The 17067-nt window shown below is 33.4% G+C and overlaps 1 pseudogene; it reads right to left on the bottom strand.

The window, feature by feature from the left end:
• Window positions 1–12035: 12035 nt before the first annotated feature.
• Window positions 12036–12686, bottom strand: LOC149176609 (antifungal protein ginkbilobin-like protein pseudogene; annotated as a pseudogene).
• Between the last annotated feature and the right edge of the window lie 4381 nt (window positions 12687–17067).

The following is a 17067-nucleotide window of genomic DNA, read 5'->3' on the forward strand; positions in this document are numbered from 1 at the left end:
AAAGATCTACAAAGTGTTTCAAATTCGAAAAATAAGGTGTTCGGGTCGTTTGATCTCATACCTTTGAATCTAGGAAGTACGGATGGAGTGATGTTTTTCATATTAACATTGATATTAGTTTCTTGAATGGGAAATCCAAAGGGATCTTCCTCATCGACATCATTTCCATCCATTTATTCAACCTCTTTTTTCCAATGCTTCTTCTACTTGCAAAAATATGAATTGAAGATGTGGAAGGTGATCTACCTCTTACTGCACCACTTGATTTAGTGGGTGTGGTAGGTGATTGACGTCTTTTGACTTTTTTCTTAATGAATCTACCTCTAGGATGTACTAAAATGAGATTATATTATGGAACTAAATGGATGCAATTTAAAGCTAACACCTATGTATACTTCCTCGAAAACTACGCCAAAATGTTGGGTAATTTAATCGACTATTAAATTACTTATCATTAATTGTCAAAATCGGGTTTCATGAACTTGTGAAGTATATGCGCACTATATGTGTTAGGATATCTTCTTTCAATTCAAAGAAACTAATCTAATTGCACATGAGTATTTAAACCTATTTATGACTAAATTTTGATAAGCATACCCACATGTTTTGTCTAAAAAGGCCAATGAATTCAAACTGAAAACTTTGAAATTTAAATGAACTTTTAAAGAAATCTATACTATGAAAATTTCGAGATATATTCTAGTTGGACAAGAAATTAAAATCTATTCTACTGAACATAAATTAAAGTCTATTCTTTTAAACAATGAAAGGAAATCTACATAACCAACTTGAAAAGGGAAATTTATTCTATGATCTGTAAAACAATTCAACTCTAATTTTAATCAATGAGACTTGAAATAAATTTAATCTAAAATATTGAAATGAAATATAACTATCAAATTGAAAGCACAACTATTCTAAAAACTTCTAATTGAAAACTATTATAGAAAGTAGTGAAAAGACAATGGTCTGTTGATAAAATTTCAAGTGAAAGAGCCTCCAAAGATTACTCATGTGCGTATTCTATCAAGAACCAACGATATATATAAAATGACGACTACAACAACCATGAAAATGAAAGAAAATACTTAAGGAAATTGTTTTTGAATTTTAAAGTTTTAATCGAGCACTCAGCCTATAACAGACAAAAATCATGTTAGAAATCTATATTGAAAACAAATCATTCAAACATCTAAAGAGATTGAAAATTAAATCGAAGAAAATACTAAAAAAATGAAATTAAAATGACAAATATACTATCTCAAAACTCCACAAGGGTACCTCCTGATGAGGGTGAGGAATATTAAACTCATATCACTTGAATTAAATCACCAATTTCATTCAGCGCTGGGCGAGATCAGAGATTAAATTCACTAGAAAAAAAATAGATTTCTGCTTCTTCAAATAGAAACAATAGTTACAAGTTAATATTCATCATTTACATATGATCGATATTCTCATCAAACAAACTACAATTTATAGAGTTTTTAGGCAGTTAACAAACTCAAAATTTTCGTGTTTAAGTTCTAGTCATGAGATCTTTATAGATTAGTTTTTAAAATAAAATCCAATCTTATTTGATGGATCCTTGGATAAAAATTCAGCCCAGTTATGATAAGAATGATCTCACTGCCATAAATTCGCTAAAGAACAACTTGTTCCAATGTTTTTGGTCATTGGGTATTGACTGTACCATTTACTCACACAATCTTCGAAATAGGGCTCCAAAGAAACTAGAGAATCTCTCAAATGGTAATAAATTTGAGGAAACTTCTGAGTGAGAATTTCGTTGGGCTCATGTTGAATTAAACCCATGTTTTCATTTTTCAAAATTCTTTTTTATTTGCTCAGAAAATGCGTTAGAAGTTAGCTAGTCAAAATTATTGTATTTTTCCTCTGATCTCTTGTTGGAGGTTCACACGTGCAAGCTGGGTGGAATTTGACCAATACAAATCCATATTGGAGCTTCTAGAAACCAAGTCCAAGTGTCGGATTTCATTCTAGAGTGGTGTTACTACCTTAACCATGGAGAGAGCTACAAAGATTGGACTGAGTTGCAGAAGAAACTTGAACTGGCCAAACCGTCACTAGTAAAACCAAACATAATCCTAATTAATTCATTAAAAGAAAAGAAAACGTATGAAAATTAACCACTTTGAGTGTTGGAAATATTTATGAAGTGTTCACAAGATCTTGTGGAAAATGGGGTAAGGAACAAATGAAAAAATGGAACAAATGGTTAAAAGGATGATTGTAAATAACGGTGAAATGATGACAAATCAGCGGCCCAACACTTACATATAGAATGGATGTTCAAGATCTAATGATCAATACTAGGTTTCATTGAGATTGGTCGCCATGTTACTTGGTAGAAGATTTAGTAACATATTTAGCACCAGTGCCAACAACATTGGAGTTAGCCCCTTTCTGATTAACCTAGGAACAATTCCTGAAAAGTAAAATACATTGGATTCAGTTCAATCTATAGGGGAAGATAAAACATCAATAATGGCATATGAACATGCATATACATTGATGAAATTCTTATGGAATGGAATATGCTAAAATGATATTTGTATTCTGTGTAACATTTAGTTACAATCCACAAAATTTATAGGTATGTTATAAACCCATGCATATGTTTCTCCGCTCAACATTAAATTTGAAAATGTTTCGCAAAATTACTACATTGTATAGAAAAATATGTTTGCATTCTAAACAGTTTAATCTGAATGGTCCCCATACCTTCCCATTTAGAGAATTTTTTTAAATCCCTCTAAACTTATGATTTTATGGTAAGTTATCTCGTGATCTCCTATCGCCAACAAAATGAAAGCAAACCAATTCTTCGAGAAGCATATGCACAATCACTTAAACACATGGTATTTCTTGAAAATTCAATCAAACAAAAATTTTTAATTCATGTCAAAACCATTATGTATTTTGATCAAATTTAAATACATGTACTTTGTGTTGTTTTTCTTTAATCATCTTGATTTTGGCTTGCTTGAACATTTCGAAGAAAAACTTATGAGTACCTCATTTTAGGCCAAATTGTACACACAAAATTTTTAGGATGCAATTTTACCTTGGGTTTACTGCAACATGCCTTCACAATTCCATTTTGAGAAGAAGAAATGTTACTGTATAATAATACAAATTCTATCTTGATGTGTGCACAGTTGAAAATGAAAACCTAGTTCTCAAAGCTAACAGTTATGCTCTAATTTATTGCGATCACTGTGCAAAAACTATCTGGAAAAAGCTACTACAGTAAAAAGGAGACCATAAAAATAGGCACAGAAAACGCACTTTATTGTGCAGTTGAAGGAATATGAACTCTTTCAAGGTATTTTCTTTCAGTCTATTTGATGATTTATTTTGTGTGATTTATGATGAAGTAGAGACCATGAAATTTGAATGAAGATATGATTGAAATAGATCCTTTTGTTGATAAGCTTGAAGGAATTTGAAATTTTTTCTATTGGATGACATTTTTATTGGAACAAAATACGAACATGTTGCTACAAGAAACATTTGAGAACCATAAAAGAATGGATGAGTTCTATCTTTAAACCATATAGTCTTCATCAAAACCAAAATACATGGTACAATTCTTACCATGAGAATGAATGCGTCGAAGTTTTTCAAAAAATAGATTTTTGCATGACAATCATTGTATGCACTAATACTATCGATATGCAAATCATTCAAGATGTAAGTGCATCTTCTAGGACAATGACTGTGTTGAGGTTGAGTCACCTGCAAGATATCACAATCAATAGACATTTTCCTATTCCCATTATTGTCAGCAAGGAGGCTTGCCATTGATGAATGCAAGTTCCAAGGCCCTCAAAAGAAACTCTAATCTTTATCCCAGATAAGGTGTTGAAGTCGATGTGACAAGATCTATTGGAAGGTGGGCCTTAATCCCACATCAGCCAACTCAAGCATAGAACAAAAATATTTGAAGAACCATAATAAAAGATTGAAACCATCATTAAATTACAAAAATTATTGTGAACTTTTCTCGCCAGTTCCCTGGCTTTTAAGAAAATCTCATGTCTAATTGCACCACCAGGTTGGTTTTCATAATAGGTCTTATTTTTCTCTTTACATTTTTTTTTTTTTAATATGTCGTACTCTACTTGAAAAATAAATCTTGTTCAAGTATAGGAATAATTCCAATGAAACCATGTGTATAACAAGATGATAGATAAACTCATATGCAGGTTTGAAAGAAACACTTTGATATATACCTGTATATGAGAGACCAAATTCCTTGATAGAGATGATGTCAGCAAATACTAAGGAATTGAGTACTAGGATCTGATGGCTATTTTGAACCAAGATTCATTGTAATCTTGTCTTCCTTGGCTGCCTTCTACCATTCCAATCAAGTCTTCATAGATGTAATCCCCATTAATATAATCTTGTGATAGGCATGCAAAGACCATTTCAATCTCGGTTTCCAACCACTGCTCATCTTTAACGAGCATCCATGATTCTTCACCCTTCTCTGAATCTTCTTCTTCTTGTTTTTTTCGTCAATGATAGTTGGACATCATTTTTGCAATACCTCCACATTTTAAGTAGATTGAGGTGTTTTATTATTGGGGATTTGAAATGGTTGTGCATGTAGTTGATTGAGAAAGGCTGAATTGAGGTCATCTAAGGGTGAAACTGATGTTGTGATTGAGGTGAATGGTATGGATAAGATTGATATTGGTATTGAGGATAATAATGAAAATATTTAGGATATGGTGGATTTCCTTTGTAACGATGTTGTGAATCTTCTTGCCAACATTGGTTTTGCGGTTGGGATTGAGATGGCCAAGATTTCCAAGGCAAATGTGTTTTCCAATTACTTTGAGATTTTTGTACATAACCATGAAATTGAGAATTAAGATCTTGCATCATACAAAGTTGATGGGACTGCCATGGTCTTCTTAGAGCTACATAACAGGATTGTTCTAGTGTTTTATTTTCTCCCTGGTAAACTACCTTTAACCTTGGTAATGATGCAAATCTTTAGTAGTATGTGATAATTTTAATGTTATCAAGTGGACATTCATGCAAAGAATGTTTCTTTCTACATTTAGGGAAAAATATAAATGAAGCAACACCCTCAACCTTTTTCTTGTTTTGCATTCTTAGCATATTCATTTCTTCATTTAAATTACCACGAATGTCTAATAAATTTTTAATTTCAGTTTGACTTACCAATTATCCTAATGCTGACTTACTTACTCTTTCCATAACTGGATCTTGACGATATCTTCCATACTTTGCTTTTCCTCTTGATATGTTCTTGCACAATTCACAAATCTCTTGAAATGGAAATTGAGAGACATCTCTTTTTCTCATTAGGTTAAGAAGATTAATCCTTTCATCCCTTATAACTTTTAATAGGAAAGCTTTTAATGTGTCGAATTCTAAATCATGTAATTTAGATCTTTTTATACTATAAGTAACCACTGTAATAAATATTCTAGGCATTCATGCTCTTTTTGTGTCATCTTAAAGACTTCATTTCTAAGGTCATGGTGTATGCGTTAATATTTATGTTTTTCCAAAAATACTTGTTTCATATCATCCCATGTCCTTATAGAAATTTTTCATAAATTCATGAACCATAAAAGAGCTTTATTCTTCAATGTTTCCAGAAACAAATTCAATATTTGAGTGTGTAATGAGTAGCCAAAAGATCTACAAAGTGTTTCAAATTCGAAAAATAAGGTGTTCGGGTCGTTTGATCTCATACCTTTGAATCTAGGAAGTACGGATGGAGTGATGTTTTTCATATTAACATTGATATTAGTTTCTTGAATGGGAAATCCAAAGGGATCTTCCTCATCGACATCATTTCCATCCATTTATTCAACCTCTTTTTTCCAATGCTTCTTCTACTTGCAAAAATATGAATTGAAGATGTGGAAGGTGATCTACCTCTTACTGCACCACTTGATTTAGTGGGTGTGGTAGGTGATTGACGTCTTTTGACTTTTTTCTTAATGAATCTACCTCTAGGATGTACTAAAATGAGATTATATTATGGAACTAAATGGATGCAATTTAAAGCTAACACCTATGTATACTTCCTCGAAAACTACGCCAAAATGTTGGGTAATTTAATCGACTATTAAATTACTTATCATTAATTGTCAAAATCGGGTTTCATGAACTTGTGAAGTATATGCGCACTATATGTGTTAGGATATCTTCTTTCAATTCAAAGAAACTAATCTAATTGCACATGAGTATTTAAACCTATTTATGACTAAATTTTGATAAGCATACCCACATGTTTTGTCTAAAAAGGCCAATGAATTCAAACTGAAAACTTTGAAATTTAAATGAACTTTTAAAGAAATCTATACTATGAAAATTTCGAGATATATTCTAGTTGGACAAGAAATTAAAATCTATTCTACTGAACATAAATTAAAGTCTATTCTTTTAAACAATGAAAGGAAATCTACATAACCAACTTGAAAAGGGAAATTTATTCTATGATCTGTAAAACAATTCAACTCTAATTTTAATCAATGAGACTTGAAATAAATTTAATCTAAAATATTGAAATGAAATATAACTATCAAATTGAAAGCACAACTATTCTAAAAACTTCTAATTGAAAACTATTATAGAAAGTAGTGAAAAGACAATGGTCTGTTGATAAAATTTCAAGTGAAAGAGCCTCCAAAGATTACTCATGTGCGTATTCTATCAAGAACCAACGATATATATAAAATGACGACTACAACAACCATGAAAATGAAAGAAAATACTTAAGGAAATTGTTTTTGAATTTTAAAGTTTTAATCGAGCACTCAGCCTATAACAGACAAAAATCATGTTAGAAATCTATATTGAAAACAAATCATTCAAACATCTAAAGAGATTGAAAATTAAATCGAAGAAAATACTAAAAAAATGAAATTAAAATGACAAATATACTATCTCAAAACTCCACAAGGGTACCTCCTGATGAGGGTGAGGAATATTAAACTCATATCACTTGAATTAAATCACCAATTTCATTCAGCGCTGGGCGAGATCAGAGATTAAATTCACTAGAAAAAAAATAGATTTCTGCTTCTTCAAATAGAAACAATAGTTACAAGTTAATATTCATCATTTACATATGATCGATATTCTCATCAAACAAACTACAATTTATAGAGTTTTTAGGCAGTTAACAAACTCAAAATTTTCGTGTTTAAGTTCTAGTCATGAGATCTTTATAGATTAGTTTTTAAAATAAAATCCAATCTTATTTGATGGATCCTTGGATAAAAATTCAGCCCAGTTATGATAAGAATGATCTCACTGCCATAAATTCGCTAAAGAACAACTTGTTCCAATGTTTTTGGTCATTGGGTATTGACTGTACCATTTACTCACACAATCTTCGAAATAGGGCTCCAAAGAAACTAGAGAATCTCTCAAATGGTAATAAATTTGAGGAAACTTCTGAGTGAGAATTTCGTTGGGCTCATGTTGAATTAAACCCATGTTTTCATTTTTCAAAATTCTTTTTTATTTGCTCAGAAAATGCGTTAGAAGTTAGCTAGTCAAAATTATTGTATTTTTCCTCTGATCTCTTGTTGGAGGTTCACACGTGCAAGCTGGGTGGAATTTGACCAATACAAATCCATATTGGAGCTTCTAGAAACCAATTCCAAGTGTCGGATTTCATTCTAGAGTGGTGTTACTACCTTAACCATGGAGAGAGCTACAAAGATTGGACTGAGTTGCAGAAGAAACTTGAACTGGCCAAACCGTCACTAGTAAAACCAAACATAATCCTAATTAATTCATTAAAAGAAAAGAAAACGTATGAAAATTAACCACTTTGAGTGTTGGAAATATTTATGAAGTGTTCACAAGATCTTGTGGAAAATGGGGTAAGGAACAAATGAAAAAATGGAACAAATGGTTAAAAGGATGATTGTAAATAACGGTGAAATGATGACAAATCAGCGGCCCAACACTTACATATAGAATGGATGTTCAAGATCTAATGATCAATACTAGGTTTCATTGAGATTGGTCGCCATGTTACTTGGTAGAAGATTTAGTAACATATTTAGCACCAGTGCCAACAACATTGGAGTTAGCCCCTTTCTGATTAACCTAGGAACAATTCCTGAAAAGTAAAATACATTGGATTCAGTTCAATCTATAGGGGAAGATAAAACATCAATAATGGCATATGAACATGCATATACATTGATGAAATTCTTATGGAATGGAATATGCTAAAATGATATTTGTATTCTGTGTAACATTTAGTTACAATCCACAAAATTTATAGTTATGTTATAAACCCATGCATATGTTTCTCCGCTCAACATTAAATTTGAAAATGTTTCGCAAAATTACTACATTATATAGAAAAATATGTTTGCATTCTAAACAGTTTAATCTGAATGGTCCCCATACCTTCCCATTTAGAGAATTTTTTTAAATCCCTCTAAACTTATGATTTTATGGTAAGTTATCTCGTGATCTCCTATCGCCAACAAAATGAAAGCAAACCAATTCTATCGAGAAGCATATGCACAATCACTTAAACACATGGTATCTTCTTCTAAAATTCAATCAAACAAACAATTTTTGAATTCATGTCAAAACCATTATACCATTTTGATCAAATTTAAATACATGTACTTTGTGTTGTTTTTCTTTAATATCTTGATTTTGGCTTGCTTGAACATTTCAAGATAATCTTCATGAGTACCTTGGTTTTATGCAAGTTGTACACACAACATTTTTAGGATAAGCTTCATGAGTACCTTGGGTTTATGCAAGTTGTATACACAACATTTTCAGACATACCAAATGCTTTATTAATAGTACAAACCCTCTTAAATGGCATCCCTTCTATGAATTCCCTAGTTGGAAAGCTAACAACTATCTCATCAAAAATATTGGACGTGACACGATAAGGAAAAAAATAATAGAGGTGTTAAAGGAGACCATAAAATTAACAGAGGTGGCACGGAATTGTGCAGTGAAGGAATATGAAGGCATCAAGGTATTTTGTTTCATATTTGGTGCTTTATTTTGTTTCTCCACTTCTCTATAACTAGTGTAAAGGGATCATTCTAGTACAATGTTATGATAAAAAACATGAGCCTTTTGTTGTAAGTGGAAGGAACTTTTAAATTTTTTCTCTTAAAGTACTTCTTTAGGGTGTGAAGGCCTAAATGGTAGCCTTTATCTATAAAGGCTCCTAACTGAAAACCCTAATGTCAAGAATGGATGAGTTCTACAATGTTTAGAAGGCACGTGAGGTATCTAACAAGAAGGAAGGCACGTATAAAATTAGCCCAATACAAGATTTGGAATATTTCAAAAAATAGATTTTTTGCAGCAACATATGTATGTACTAATAGTATCTGGTAGCAATTCATTTACAGATGTAGGGCACACTTCTAGTACACTTACTAGTGACATTGATTGAGCCTTTTCATTCACCTCTTTCCTATTCATTTAGTTTTGGTAGCCCTAAAGGAGAACTAAAATGCATGCTTTGGAGCTATTGTAGGGCATAGAAGAACGGGGAGAAGGGCAAAATCTATTCAAAACATAACTTGTAGGTAAGAAATATTGATGCAAGCTATTGCAGGGAGCATAAACTTGTAGGGAGCAGAAACTATTGCAGTGCACTAAAGTAAGCTATTGCATGGCACAGAGGAACTTTTCACAAGTAATACGCACAAATCACATAAGGTGGTGAATAACCCTTGCCTTTTGTTGTGGGAGTTGCCCAGTAGAGGCCTTCTTGGCAGTGAAACCCAATCATACCAAGGCTGTATAAAATTGTGGGTGGACAATTGAGCCTATTAAGAAGCTAATGCAAAGAACGAGAGGGGTGAAAGGATAACTCAAAGGAAATGTGAACCTTGTAGACACTGCCTTGCAAGGTGCATAAGAAGGCCATGCTTGAAACCACCTACTCGAAAAGCATAGCTCGTGGAACCATTCACAAGTAGCATATGGTGAGTACATGCAAGTAGCACTTGTCCATTACATGCACATGATCATGTGGCATGGTCTGTGGTCTCCTTACTAAAGGCCTTCTTGGTAGTGAAGCCCAATCATACCAAGGTTGTAGAAAATTGTAGGTGGATAGTTGGGCGGGTGAAAGGATAACTTAAAGGAAATGTGAACGCTGCACAGTAGGAGAAGTTACTCAGGGCGCAAAAGAAGGCCATGCTTGAAACCACTTACCTGGAAAATGCAGCTTGTGAAACCGTTCACAAGTAGCAGATGGCCACTAAATGAAAGTAGTGCATGGCCATTACATGGAGATGGCCGTGTGGTGTGGTCTATGGCGAATAAGACAACCTATATATAATAGGAAACCAAACATTTAATTCTAATAAACTAATGTCAACATTACTTTATGTACATAAAATACCAATCATGTAAATCCTTTCAACCAATAAATCATATTGAAAATATTATTAGTGGCCAAAATCATTGCGCTCATGAGATAGATTGAGATAGATTAACCCACAATGAATAAAAACTTAGTTTAATTTGAAAAGAGATTACTAATAGTGTATGTCTAAGGACTAATAAAACATTAACACCACTTAAAAGATATATATATATATATATATATATATATATATAAATTGGGCATTGTCCATATAAGAGGAATAGATATAATATTTATATAAATCCATATATTTATAATTCAGATATTAATTCCAACCAGAATTATGGTGATTAGAAGATAATATAATTCAGGTTCAAGTGTTCCAAAAATATGTTAAAAAAATCACATGTATAATGAGAGAGGTATATATTGTGTAATGAAAAGTATTGGTTTCAGACACCTACCCTAAATTTAATGTTAATTTAAATTATTTTAAAAATATCACACATTAGATTAATATTATATAACTTTTATAATATCAAAACATTTAATAGCCATTGAAATTTGGTCTTCCATTTAAACTTTCTGAAGTCTTCTACTGAAAAATAGCTATGAGGAGAAGCCATTCTTATAACGTTTATACCGTTTATATACAATGTGAAGGGAAGCCATTTCCGTTGGAGGCAGAGAAATCTGAGGCTGTCCTTGCGCCTTTGAGAAAAGTAAAATAAGGTAAACAAGATCAAAAGAATGGGCTGCGCTTAGTAATTGGTTCACCCATGGAAATAACGAATAAATGGTTGATTGATTCATTGCACGAATCCAACTCAATTATTTTTCCATGAAACGGTTGAACCCGAGATTTTGGTTGATTGATTCATTGCACTAATCCAACTAAATTATTCTGGGTTCTTTAAACTTAACGGTTCCGGCATATAAATTTTATATCTGACACCGGAAGTTGGTGCAACAAATACATTTTCAGATTTCCATAATCATAAAAATAATACTAGTAATTTATTACATAAAAATAAGTTAAATTAAATAGAGCCATAGAGTTGGCGATTTCCGGAAGTTGGTGCAACAAATACATTTTCAGATTTCCATAATCATAAAAATAATACTAGTAATTTATTACATAAAAATAAGTTAAATTAAATAGAGCCATAGAGTTGGCGATTTGAGAAAATTAAATAGAGCCAGAGATGAATACAAAATTTGATGTTATATTTTGCTTTTGGAATATCAGTTAAAATTTGTAATTCCATCTTTTAGGAATATTGTAATTAAATTTATCAATTTACATTAACTACTTCTCTATTTATCAACTTATTAATATTATATCAAGATATCACTGGAACAGTACTTTTAATACTCAATAAATATATTTATGCATAATAAGATATAAAATTATTCCAGTTACAGTTACAGCATAGAAATAAAAATATAAAATACTTGATAATTAATTTAGGAAGTACGATCGATTTAAGAATACGGAAACTAAAAACTACATTAGTTGATGGTACTTAGTTTCAGCCAGATTTCTTTTAAAATGTTCAAAACAAAAGCGGTGACACCGTGAAAATAATTGAAATTATTGGCAGCGACGGCGGAACGAAAAGTAAAATAAGAGAGTGCATGAGAATGAGAATAGCACAGCATCAGATTCTCTTGCTCAGAGAATCACGTTTTATTGAAACATAGATAGAGAAGATATGAGATATTAGAATCATGCAGACGCTGAATGCGTATATAACTAGACGTTGGGGTGCAGACGTTGAGTATATAACTAGAAGCTGTACTGCTCGTAGCGGATGAAACAGTCAGTTAGCTGAACCCGAGCACCGATGGCGTTGCCGCAAATGTTCCAGATGCGGCCTCCAAGGTTTTTAAGGCAGGCGGTGCAATCAGACTGAGAGATTCCCTGATTGCAAACCCCACGCCCATAGGCGGTGGGTGAGCCTGCGCGCGATGCTTTGTAGTCGTAACCGCTGAAGGCAGTGTTTCCCTCTAGATCTACGAGGAGGGATCCGAGAGTACTATAAAAGGAACTTCCGCTTGGGATCTTCTGCGTGTTACACGCAGACGATACGAAGTTTGTGTTGGGAGTGCCTACAGCACTGCCCACAACCAGTGCAGCTACTACCATTACTGCCAATGCAAAAGCAAATGAGTACCTCATCTCGAATGATATATATAACCTCTACAATGGGAAATGAAAAGGGAAAGGCTGGGTGGAATGGTATATAACCTCTAATAAACTCCTACAATGGGAAATGTGATTATCAATGTGTTGAGGCAGCCTCCATTTATAGGCCTCCCTGTGGGTAGAGTTATGGATAACTCATGTGTGTTGGACGTCGGTAGATGGTCCCGAAATGCACGACTCATTCTAGCCGGCTGGCCGCCTGTCCTGACTAGACTGTTGTCCCCATCATGAGTGGAGTGGGCGCAAATTGTAATCCATGTGGGTCACACACGACGACCACCGCATCATCCACCCTCAAGTCGACACACCTTAACATAGGCAAAATAACATAACACCGTGTGAGTGATGAGTGAACATAAGAAAAGTAATTCAAGATCATGTGGCACGTTATTTAATAAAACTAATGGGTTGATAGGCGTCCTATTTCCATCTTTTCAGAATTTATTAAAAAATTAAGTGGTTGGTTGGGATGTAGAGTATTTTTTTCAAAACACAAAAAACATTTTCAGTTAATTTTTTAGAGAAAGTACATATTCTAGAGAATGGATTTTCTCACTATTCCTATATTTAAAACTTATATGCTTATATTACAAGCAATCTTCTATAAAATTGGAACGTATTCTATATAAAAATATAGATTCTCGCTACTATGAATAGTCTAAAATCATGACAAGAACGAATGTGTTCTTTGCAAATCTCTAGAGTAAAAAAACTCGAAGTTGATCTTGTGTTGATCACGCCTAGAACTCTATTTTTCCTATAGCTTTTGCAGTGTCCCATATCTTTGTATATGGATCTCTTTGATCTTCGCAACACTTTTTTAGCACTCGGGGAATCACTTGTAAGATCCTCCCTCACTCCCCCTTGCTGCCCATATGTAATATGAAAAGGTGAAGGTGTAAAATATCTAAAACAAGTTGGATCTAATGATTCTCCTCTTTCACGATGACAGTCTTGTTGATGATTCTCCTTTTTCACGTTGCTCCTAACATTTCTTGTTATGCTTGTAGATGCTTCTGCACTAGATCCACTCCTTTTTAATTCATCTCTAGCAAAATTTGCTTCAGCTTTTAGTGCTTCACATTTTTCTTTAATCCCCTTCATCTGATTGTTCGCTTCCTCTTGAGTTCTCCTTGCCTCCTCTAGTTGGGTTTTCAAATGAGAAATTTCTTCCTTGAAAACATTCTCCCTTTCTTCAAGAATTTGAAGCATTTTCTTCAAAACTCTATTTTCAAGTGAGAGCCTTTGTACTATATCCAATGTTGAGTTTGATCTTCAATTGTTCTCTCCTTTTCTCCGTCGTTTCTACTAACTTTTTCTCCAAAAGGATTACCTCCACTTCTATCTGAAAGATTTATCTAAATCAATCGGTTATCATCTTCAAACACATCAATCTCAAGAGTATCATAATCATTACATGTGCAAGGACAACTTGGTAATTTTTCACCATTCTTAACAAACAAGAAGAGGAGTTCTTCTAAATTTGAAACTTCTCTGACTTGTTTGCTACTATTTTTCGTTTGAGACATCATCTTCTTGTTCTTTTCCACGGTCCACAATCTCTTCATACAAACACTTGTAGCCACATCTTTTCCATTTCATACTAGACTCACAATAGCAACATGCTCATGTGCCCTCCAACGCAATCTTTGCAATACAAACTCAATCAATACACCAGGCCACACAATCAATCTTCTCATCAAAATCTCAACATCTAATGAAGCTATAGCAATAAACTCTCCAATGGAACCTCTGTAATCACAAACACATCAGCAATCTGAACTCTACTACATCAGCTCTAACAACACTCTCATCTCTATATCAACAATAATTGACATCAAACAAACTACAGCACAAGCATTTTAGGCACATAGATGCACAATAGCCCCATCATCCTCTAACATATGCTCAAGATATGAGCTTTGATCTATACTCTATCTCTGCAATATTGTTGCTCACATTGTTTGCATTGTTCTTTAGTGTGGATATTATCCTTTTCGATTGATTTCAAAGGGAGCAGGGGGGGGAGTATTGTGCTTATCTCCAAAGGTGAGGTTTAGGTTGACAATCAATTCCAAAGGGGGAGCATGTTGGTATTGTAATGTTTCCATTAATGTCAACTAGCCCTTAGTAGTGTTTAACCTTGCAATATTTTTTCAAACTCTTGTATTGGTCTAATGTGTGGTTTCCTATGAGTGCCATAGTGTCTCATGGTTGCATGTTATGTCGTCAAGTTGAGTTGGAAATATGGTGGAAGAAGGCTACATGAATAAGGGTTAAGTTACGATAACATAGGTAAACAAGCATGCATAGTGCATTATAACATGGGTTGAGCTTCTCTAGGGTGTGGTATAATGCACTTCCAGAAGGAAAAAGGAGTGCTACTCCCTGCAGGTGGAGTTTCCTAGATTATGTATTTATTCCACTTAATTGAAGGAGCATATACTTTCGTTTTGCACGTAGTAAATGGGTGAAGTTTTCTAGAAGAGGGTTCAAGTTGATAATATCTCTCATCCAATGAATATCATGGAGGACTGGGGCAAGGAGAAGAAATATCAAAGTACTGAAACAATCAAGAGTGTGTAGTCAAAGATGATTAGCTCTCCATTACTACAATTGAAATTATTACTTTAATAATTCTAGTAAATTATATATTCAAGATTACATTGAGGAGTGGACGTTGGTTGGATGTATTGTTAGTGTGTGAGAAGAGAAGTGTATGCAACTGGAGCAAACTATTAAACAACACTCCGATCTCTATATCAACAAAAACTATGAACTCTACTACATCAGCTGTAACAACACTCTGAACTCTATATCAACAATATTTGAGGTCAAACAAACTACACCACAAGCATGTTAGGCACAAGGATGCACAATAGCTGCATCATCCTCTAACATATGCTCTAGATATGAGCTTTGATCTATACTCTATCTCTGCAATATTGTTTCTCACATTGTTGGCATTGTTCTTTAGTGTGGATATTATCCTTTTCCATTGATGTCAAAGGGACGGAGAGTATTTTTCTTATCTACAAAGGTGAGGTTTAGGTTGACAATCAATTTCAAAGGGGGAGCACATTGATATTGTAATGTTTCCATTGACGTCAACTAGTCCTTATTAGTGTCTAACCTTGCAATAATGTTTCAAACTCTTGTATTGGTCCAATGTGTGGTTTCATATGAGTGTCACAGTGTCTCCTGGTTGCATGTTATGTCGTGAAGTTGAGCTCAGAATATGGTGGAAGAAGGCTGCAAGAATAAGGGTTTAGTTAGGGTAACATAGGTAAACAAGCATACATAGTGCATTATAACATAGGTTGAGCTTCTCTAGGGTGTGGTATAATGCACTTCCATAATGAAAGAGGAGTGCTACTCCATGTAGGTGAAGTTTCCTAGATTTTGTATTTATTCCACTTAATTGCATGGGCATATACTTTGGTTTTTCACTTAGTAATGGGTTGAAAAGTGTGAGGACGTTTTCTAGAAGAGGGTTCAAGTTAATAAGATCTCTCATCCAATGAATATTATGGAGGACTGGGGCAAGGAGGAGAAATATCAAAGTACCCAAACAATCAAGAGTGTGTAATCAAGGATGATTAACTCTCCATTACTACAATTGAAATTATTACTTTAATAATTCAAGTAAGTTATATATTCGAGATTACATTGAGGAGTGGAGGTTGGTTGGATGTATTGTTAGTGTGTGAGAAGAGAAGTGTATGCAAATGGAGCAAACTATGTAGATTTCCTGAAGACTTGCAGAGAAAAAACACAAGTTGTAGAAGGTAGCTCAAGAATATTTCAGTTGGCATATTGAGAAAAGAGCAAGGAGATGGAGAAAATAAATTTATGAAGATATATATAGTGTATTTTGTTATTGTTGATGTGTTTATCATATTATCATCTGCAATGCTTTTCTTAATCATATTTACCATTTTGTAGAGGACCGATGTGTTATTTTTGAGTTGTGTAGTTATCGTTAGAGTCCATGCTATGCAAAAAAATCCCTCTTGTGGACAAGAGTGATCTCCCTAGACCTGGGAGAAATCTAGTAACAAACAACAAGGAACTGCTACATTTCTCTAGATTATGATTGACTGAAACAAAAACTATGATAGATGTCACTTATCGTTTAATAAAAATGCCAGATGAAGTCCCTTTTAGAGCTTTCGACCATCCACTTCTCCTTGATATTTTAGAGATCTTCCCATTGCTTCCCACATCTTCTTTGTGATGTCCTGAAGGAGATCTACATACACAAAGAAACATACACAAGATCAAAGCATCCAATATATAACATAAGAAATAAATGAACTAATTAAATCAATCATATATCATAAATTGATCAATATGAAATCATAATCTATGTGGGTGATCAAGCAATCCCACAAATTATATCAACAAAGACATAATTGAGAATGAACAGTTTCTTTTATATTAATAAAATGGAGAATAAACT

This window comes from Pinus tabuliformis, chromosome 4_1, assembly GCF_031772625.1.
Source record: "Pinus tabuliformis cultivar Carrire ecotype Pingquan chromosome 4_1, CPIR1, whole genome shotgun sequence".
Lineage (NCBI taxonomy): Eukaryota > Viridiplantae > Streptophyta > Pinopsida > Pinales > Pinaceae > Pinus > Pinus tabuliformis.